The sequence below is a fragment of the Eulemur rufifrons genome, chromosome 7, assembly GCF_041146395.1.
Source record: "Eulemur rufifrons isolate Redbay chromosome 7, OSU_ERuf_1, whole genome shotgun sequence".
Classification (NCBI taxonomy): domain Eukaryota; kingdom Metazoa; phylum Chordata; class Mammalia; order Primates; family Lemuridae; genus Eulemur; species Eulemur rufifrons.
In genome coordinates this window covers 45137450-45146785 of record NC_090989.1, presented here as the reverse complement: position 1 = coordinate 45146785, position 9336 = coordinate 45137450, and positions in this window count along the sequence as shown.

The window sequence follows — 9336 nt, the reverse complement described above, 5'->3', positions numbered from 1 at the left end:
CTGAGCTCAAACAATCCACCCGCCTCGGCCTCCCAGACTGCTAGAATTACAGGCATAAGCCACCACGCCCGGCCTGGAAAAATTTTTAATTTTTACTTTTTGCAGGACTCTGTTAAGGAAATTAAAAGATGAGGCACTTAAGATTGTGATAAAATATTTTTAATACATATGTCTGACAAAGAATTGGCATCCAGAATGTAAAAGAACTCTTATAATTTAATTTTAAAAAGCAAATAACCACACCAACATGTCCAAAATATTTTAATACAACAAAAGAAGGTATGTTAATGATCAACAAACATATAAATTCTCAACATCATTAGTCACCAATAAAATGAAAATTAAAACTATAACAAGATACAACTACATACCCATTAAAATAGCTAAGATTAAAAAGACTGACATTACCAAATCTCAGCAAGTATGAAAAAACTGAAATTCATACATTTCTGGTAGTTGCATAAAATGGTATAATCATTTTGGAAGAGTTTGGCAGTTTTTCATAAAGTTAGCTATATGTACCATCTGACCAGCACTTCCACTTTTAGGCATATACCCAAGAGAAATAAAAACACCTTTATCAATAACATGAACAAATCTCACTGACGTGATGTGTAGTCAAAAAAGCCAGACACAAAAGAGTTTTACCATATGATTCTGTTATTATAAAATTTTAGAACAGATAAAACCAACTCATATGATAGAAATCAGATCTGCCTGGGGGGGTTGGAAAAAATGACTAGAAAGGAACATGAGGGGCTTTCTGGGGTGATGGAAATGTACTATATCTTGATTGGGCAGGTAGTTACAGGTTGTTTACATTTATCAAAACTCATTAAGGCCAGGTATGGTGGCTCACATCTGTAATCCCAGTACTTTGGGAGTCCTAGATGGGAGGATCACTGGAGGCCAGTTTGAGACCAGCCTGGTCAACATAGGAGACTCTGGCTCTACAAAAAAAAAAATAAATAAATAAAATTATCTTGATGCTGCTATAATCTCAACTCCTGGGGAGGCTAAAGCAGGAGGATCACTTGGGTTTGAGACTGCAGTGAGCTACGATAGCACCACTACACTCCAACCTGGGTGACAGAGCAAAGCTTTGTCTCTAAAAACACAACAACAAAAAACTTATTTAACTGTATACTTAAAATGGGTGCATTATATGATATGTGGATTATAGTTCAACAAAGTTTATTTTTAAAAACTAGAGAAGTAACTATGTGAAGATAAATATATTTCTTTTTTTAATTTCAGAATATTACAGGGTACAAATGTTTTGCCTACATGAATTGCTTTTGTACAGTTTGAGTGAAAGTTGTAAGTGTGCCCATCAGCAGATAGTGTGCATTGTACCCGTTAGGTGTGATTTTACCCGTCCTCTCCTCCATACTCCCACCTGCTTAATTTCTGTTGAGTATTTCTATGTGACCACTGAAAGGACCTATAAAAATAGCAATATCCAAAATCAATGAGCACAACTTGTACCCAGATCATGGTGTGTAAATCTAATTGTCTATTAAGAGGAATGAAGGATCCTTGGACAAATGGCTGGCTTAAGGGTTGGGGGGAAAAAAACACAAAATAAACCTGGACTATCTCATGGTAGAAACTCAGGAAATACTCAAAGAATAATGGGCCATGTCAAAAGGACCAAGAAGCCAAATTGAAGGGACTCCCATTGGCCAACTCTGAGAGAATTTGAGTATCAAAATACATAATGACAATAAGGTGTTATTGCTCATTAAACTGATACTAACCAGATATAAATAAATAAAATAAATAAATGAGTAAATTGGAAATGATGAGGAAAGAGATATTTATATAGATTTTAAAGGTGTCTTCCCACAAAATACTTTTTAAGTACAAGGGAAAATGTGTGGAGAAGCACGGCACATACAGCTTTAATCAAGTGATCAAAGTAAACATCATTAATAATGCAATAAATTGAAATCGTATGCCACCTAATAGGATGTATGAGAAGTCTGCATCACTTTTGTGACTTTCCTGCTAAAGATACATAAATTGAGTCTATCCCTAGAGATGTTACCATATGTATCACGTCAACTTGAATTTATAGAAATGCAGCAAAAATCTCAGGCATCCCCTTCCAGGTCAGCAGATACCCCATACCCAGTACACAGCACTGGATGACTCTTCTGATTGTACCACTCACCCCTTCCCGCCTTAGAGACCTCTCTGATCCATCATTTCACTCAAGCTCTTTGCTGGCTATTTTTATATTTTTAAATACAAACTGCACATTTTTCTAATTAGAGCATTTCTCACTTCCTCAGCAGTTGGATAAAAACAAATAGCAACATGAATATCATTGGAAGATTTTATCTGGAGACTAAACTCATATCTTTTAAAATATCAGGACTGTGTCCAAGACAAAGCCTCCATGAGACAGTGGATTATAAACATCTGGCACCCAATAGCCAGTGACTCAGCTACTGGCTGACATTTTAGCCCCTGAATTGATCTAGCCAATGGTATCTAAATTATAATTTCTGCTAAGCCTCTGAAGTAAGAGGACAGGAGGCAGCCTCTGGAGACTCGAGTATAACCTGGGATCTCTCCCCATGCTTGGTACAGCACAGCAGCTTTGTAGAAAACTCAGCCACCTGGAGGTCAGTGCAAGATGACAGTGGCAGCTGCAATCACTCAAATCCAGAGAGAAAAAAAGGTTTCTTTCCTTGCTGGACTGCATGGCCGGCTGGGCACTGGCCACTTGTGACGAGAGGAGAATTCAATTCATAACCTCACTGTGTTCCTTGGGCGGCACATGCATACTTGCTGACTTCTGTAAGGGTTTCTAGTAGCTCAGCTTCTCAGCCTTTTGTCCTTATTTGAGCATAGAATACTAAATCCCACTTTTAACATCCTTGGTAAGAAAACATTAAATCTTCAGTCTCTGGGTTACTCCGCAGGCCATCCCAACCTGGGAAACAATCGTTCTCACCTGACGGAGCAAAGGCTGTAACACAAACAAAGATATCATTTGATTTTTAAGCTCCAAAACGTGCCTAAATGTTTAAGCATCACATCTCTGCTAATCTATTTTAGAAATGGAATAATGGAAGTGAATGACTAAAACTAAAAGTATTATGCCACAGAGCCCAACTAACTCACTACTTTAGGAACCAAAACTAATATTTTATTATAAGTAGGAGTTCTTTGTATCATTGGTCCACTGTACTTTAGATGAAATATATAGCAATTAATTATTATTCATGTGGCAGGGTATGTTTATAATAATTATATTCTAATATAGGCTCATTTCAGAGCTATAAAGCTCATTTTAAAAAAAAAAGCCCTGATCCCTTCAGAATTACTGGAAAGAGAGCCCTGACTTTATGGGCTCTCATTTGTCCTCATCTGAAGAGATGGCAAGAAGGTGCCTTTCATTGGCCCACTCTCCTCTCTTTGTCAGTGTGCATATTTACAACTGAATGTATTGTAATTAATAGTCATGTTTAATCATATATAATAATTATAATTATATAATCACATTATAATGTATTGGCATGTTCATACATTAGAATGTTATGACACCATGAAAAGACCAGAGAAGATCTAAAAGGAACTGTCTCTCAGGTACATCAAAATAATAAACATATTTGGGTTAAAATTGGATATATGTCTATACATACAACTATCTAAGCTTAAATAAGCATAGAATGTTTTGGAAAGATACACAAGAAACTCTTTATAGTGGTATCTTCTGGCAAAGGAGACAAAGGGTCGAAAATGGAAGGACATCTTACTTCTGTCCCTATATACGCCTTTGAACTATTTGAATTTTTATCATGTGTGTATTACTTCTTCAATTAAAAAAAATAGTTGAAATTTTTAAAAGAAATAAAATCCATGAAATCTGATTTTGTAATGGTTATATGTGATTAGAATATTAGTGGCTCAAATGAAGCAATAGGTCAAAATTTATATTCAAATAATCAAAAGTTTTTATACAAAATCTGGTCCACTGTGTGCCAAACAGCAGTCTACTCATTTATGGGAAAGATCCTCTCTTACAGGTCATTTTCTCATCTTGTAATCTCTGTTTCCCAGGGGCAATGTCTTCTTTTTCAAAAGAAGCTCAATGCAAATATACTGTAAATGACTTAATTTTTTAAGCCTGTTGGTCCCTAAGTGTTCTATATTTTATTCATGTATTCTTTTTTCTAAAAGAAGAAAATCAACATTAAACAAGGAGCAGATCAACATTGTTCACTTTATCATTAAAGAAAATTGTTTCTTTTAATAATATAGATATTTAGAAATGTTCCTCAGTTCATTGACATTTGGATTGTTTCTAGTTTGGTAATAACCTCATTAGAGTTCTATGAATATTTTTGTACAAATTCTTTTGGGGACATATTCACTATTTTTGACACATCCCAAATACAGTGTACTCAAGACCATCTGCATTATCTTCTCTCTGTCATTTTATTTCTTTGACTTATTTTTTTGCTCATCAAAATGACAAAATTATTTTCCAAAATAGTTTATCCCTGGAATCTTCTTTGACTCTTCTCTTTTCTACACACTCTGTGTACAATAATTCTTCAAAAACTGTTGTTCTCTCTCTGTTACAATTCCTACTGCTATATCATAGATCTCCCCAAAAATTGGTAGTGTAAAACAACCACCATTTTATTTTGCTCTCAATTATGTAGATCAGGAATCATAAAGGGCTCAGCTAGGTGTTTGTCAGTTGGGGTCCCCCATATAGTTGCAATCAAACATCAGGTATTGCCTCAGTTATCTGAAGGATTAACTACGCCTGGACATCCAAGACACCTCACTCACATAGCTGGTGGCTGATGGTAGCCCTACCAAAGAACCTACATATGTTCTATCCAGCATGGTGAACTTAAGGGACTCAGATTTCCTACACAGTGGCTGCTTTTCTCAAAAACAAGCACCCCAAAGGCACCAGGTAAAAACAATATGGCCTTTCCACACGTAGCCTAAGTCATTAGCCAGTTGTTCAACATTGACCAGAACACCACTGACTTAGCTCTGCCTGCTTTGCTTTCTATGCTTGTGTCCATGTTGCAAAGCACTTTGGAAAACTATGAAGTGTTTAACAAAAGTTAGAAAATAATTAAAAAATCGTGATTATAGAAAAAATTACATCTTATCTCTATGACAGGATAGCTTACAGAGATATCAATTAATGTTTTGATCTCATTGTATTTTACTTCCCATTTTCCATCAAAGTCACTAGACTTCTTGTTTTTTGATTCAGAGCCAAAAAAAAAAACAAAGCAAAATTTCCTAACAACTTCCCTACTGTCTTTCATTTTCAAAAGACTAGACTTAATGAGGAAATTATGTCAAAGGATAGAAAGAAAAAAGTCAAGTGCCTTTTGAGGAGTGAGCAGAGGGACAGAGGAGAGAGATAAATGGCAAGGCCTTACTTCTCATTCTCTTAGAGCTTTTTAAGGGGGATTACTGCCAAGACACCATAGTATATGTCAGGAATTGGCAAACTACAGCCTACAGATCAGTACCTCTTTTTGTAAATAAGGTTTTTTGGAATGCAGCAAAGTCTATTCTTTAATCTATTGTCTCTGGCTACTTTTGAACTACAGTTGTGGAGTTCAGTAGTTGTGGCATAGACCTATGGCCTGTGGCATATTTACTATCTGAAAAGTTTCATCGCTGGTCTATGCAGATGGCACCAGCTAGAGTTGGTTACTGTAAAATTTACACAATCATGTAGCAATCCTGAAATTACAGATATCTGGCAAAAATTACCATCCATACAGAGGCAGGGGAACAACTTAGAATGATGTGTGAGCTCCATGAAAGCCATATTAGTGAATAAAATGTGTAAGAATACACATTTGATTTATTTATTTATTAATTTAGAAAGTATTCTTACATTTGTCTCTTGTAAGCAGATATTTCAACTTGTACATAGAGGTACCAATATGCAAAGAAACACGTTTTACTAACACATTTATTAATTCATATTATAAAGGAGTTCCCTTGTCAAACTCTTCCATTCAGTAAAAGAAAACAGATTAATATACATCTTTTAGAATGTATGCATACATTTGTCTTTTATAAGCAGATATAACAATTTTTTGGATAAGTACCAATAAACAAAAAAGACATGTTTTCATAACACATTTGCTATTTTATATTATAAAGGATTTTATTTTTTATATTTTTATTTCAATAAATTTAGGAGTATAAGTGGCTTTTGGGTATGTGGATGAATTATATGGTGATGAAGTATGGGCTTTAGCATACCTGTCACCTGAATAGTATACATTGTACCCAATATGTAATTTTTCTTCCTTCATCCCTTTCCTCCTCCCCCCTTTTGAGTCTCCAATGTCTATTATATTGTTCTTGCTGAACAAAATAGGGATATTGCTGAGTTTATTAAGTTCCTTGTAGATTCTGGTTATTAGTCCTTTGTTGGATGTATAGTTTTTGAATAATTTACCATTCTATAGGTCATCTATTTGCTCTGTTGATTATTTCTTTTGCTGTGAAGAAACATTGTAGTTTAATTAGGTTCCATTTATTTATTTTTGTTTTTGTTGCATTTGCTTTTGGAGTCGTAGTCATAAATTCTTTGCCTAGGCCAATGTCCAGAAAAGTTTTCCCTAGCTTTTCAGAATAATTTTTATGGTTTCAGATCTTACATTTAAGTCTTTATCCACCTTGGGTTATTTTTTGTATATGGTGAGAGACAGGGATCCAGTTTCATTCTTCTGTGTATGGCTATCCAATTTTCCCAGAGCCATTTATTGAAAAGGGTGTCATTTCCCCAGTGTATGTTTTTGTCTACTTCATCAAAGATAAACTGGGTGTAGATATGTGGCTTTATATCTTGGTTCTCTATTGTGTTCCATTGGTTTATGTGTCTACTTTTATACCAGTATTATGCTCTTTTGGTTACCATAGCCTTGTAGTATAACTTGAAGTCAGGTAATGCGATGCCTCTAAATTTGTTCTTTTTGCTTAGAATTGCTTTGGCTATTCTGGTTCTTTCCTGGTTCCATATAAATTTTAGAATTATTTTTTCTAATTCTGTGAAAAATGATTTTGGTATTTTGATAGGAATTCCATTGAATCTATAGATTACTTTAGGTAGTATGGTCATTTTCACAGTATTGATTCATCCAATCCATGAGCATGGGATGTTTTTCCATTTGTTTGTGTCATCTGTGATTTCTTGCGTCAGTGTTTTGTACTTCTTGTAGAAATACTTCATCTCCTTCGTTAAGTATATTCCTAGGTACTTTATTACTTTTGTAGGTATTGTAAATGGGATTGAGTTCTTGATTTGATTCTCAGCCTGATCATTAATGGTGTATAACAGTGCTACTGAATTGTGTACATCAACTTTTTTATGCTTTCTCTCACTTTTATTTATTTATTTTTTGCAATTGTTATTTTTATTTTTTAAAGGTATAAATTTCTCTTTATTTTCTCTTTAGCTGCATTCCACAGCTTTTGCTATATGCTTTTTTTTTTATTTCAGCACATAACAGGGGTACAAATGTTTAGGTTTGTAACCTGAGACTTTACTGAATTCATTTATCAAATCTAGGAGTCCTTTAGAGGAATCTTTAGAGTTTTCTAGGTATAAGATTATATAATCAGCAAACAGAGACAGTTTGACTTTCTCTTTTCCAATTTGGATGCCTTTTATTTATCTTGTTTGAGTGCTCTGGCTAGGACTTCTAGTACCACATTGAATAGAAATGGAAACAGTAGGCATCCTTGTCTTGTTGAAGTTGTTAAGGGGAATGCTTTCAACTTTTCCCCATTCAGTATGATGTTGGCTGTGGGTTTGTCATATATAGCTTTTATTATTTTGAGATCCATTCCTTTTATGCCCAGTTTGTTGAGAGTTTTTATCATGAAGGGGTGCTGGATTTTATCAAATGCTTTTTATGTATATATTGAAATGATTGTGTGGTTTTTGTCTTAATGAAAATGATCATATGGTTTTTGTTCATGTGGTAAATCACATTTATTGACTTGCATATGTTGAACCATCCTTGCACCCGTGGGATAAAAACCTACTTGATTGTGAAAAATTACCTTTTTGATGTGCTGTTGGATTCAGTTTGCTAGTATTTTGTTGAAGTATTTGCATCTATGCTCCTGAAGGATATTGATCTATAGTTTTCTTTTCTTGTTGTGTCCTTTCCTGGCTTTGTTATCAGGATGACACAGGCCTCATAGAATGAGTCAGGGAGAATTCCCTCCTTATTCTTTTGGAATAGTTTCAGTAGGATTGGTACCAGTTCTTCTTTGAACGTTTGATAGAATTTGGCTGTGAAGCTGACAGTTTTCATGTTTCTTTGTTGTTGGGAGATTTTTTTATTACTGATTCAATCTCACTACTTATTATTCATCTGTTCAGGATTTCTATTTATTTCTTCCTGATCAAACATGGAGGATTGTATGTTTCCATGAATTTATCCATTTCTTCTGGATTTTCTAGTTTGTGTGCATAGAAGTGTTATAGTACTCTCATATGATCTATTGTATTTCTGTGGCATCAGTTGTCCATTTTCATTTCTGATTGAGCTTATTTTAATTTTCTCTTTTATTTATTTATTTTGGTTAATCTAGCTAGTGGTCTATCAATTTTGTTTATTTTTTAAAAGAACCAACTTTTTGTTTCATTGATTCTTTGTATTTTTTTCTTTCTTTCAAATTCATTTGGTTCTGCTCTGATCTTTTTTATTTCTTTTCTTCTGAAAGTTTTGGGTTTGGTTTGTTCTTGTTTTTCTACTTCCTTGAGGTGTGACATTATGTGTCAATTTATAATCTTTCTGTCTTTTTTGTGTAGGTATTTAGCACTATAAATTTCCCTTAGCACTGCTTTTGCTGTATTCCAGAGGTTTTGATGACTTGTTTCACTGTTATTCATTTCAAAAAAAAATTTAATTTCCATCTTGATTTCATTGTTGGCCCAAAGTTCATTGTGGAGCAAGTTATTTAATTTTCATGTATTTGTATAGTTTTGAGACTTCCTCTGGAAATTTCTTGGAACTCCTTTCTAGTTTTATTCTGCTGTTGTCTGAGAAGATACTTGACATGATTTCAATGTTTTAAAATTTATCAAGACTTGTATTGTGGCCTATCATATGGTCTATCTTGGAAAATGTTCCATGTGCTATTGAGAAAAATGTATATTCTGTAGATTTGGAGTAGAATGTTCTGTAAATGTCTGTTAGGTCCATTTATTATAAAGTCCCATTTAAGTCCAGTGTTTCTTTGTTGACTTTCTGCCTTGATGATCTGTTTAGCTCTGTCAGTGGCATGTTGAAGTCCCCACTAATACTGTAT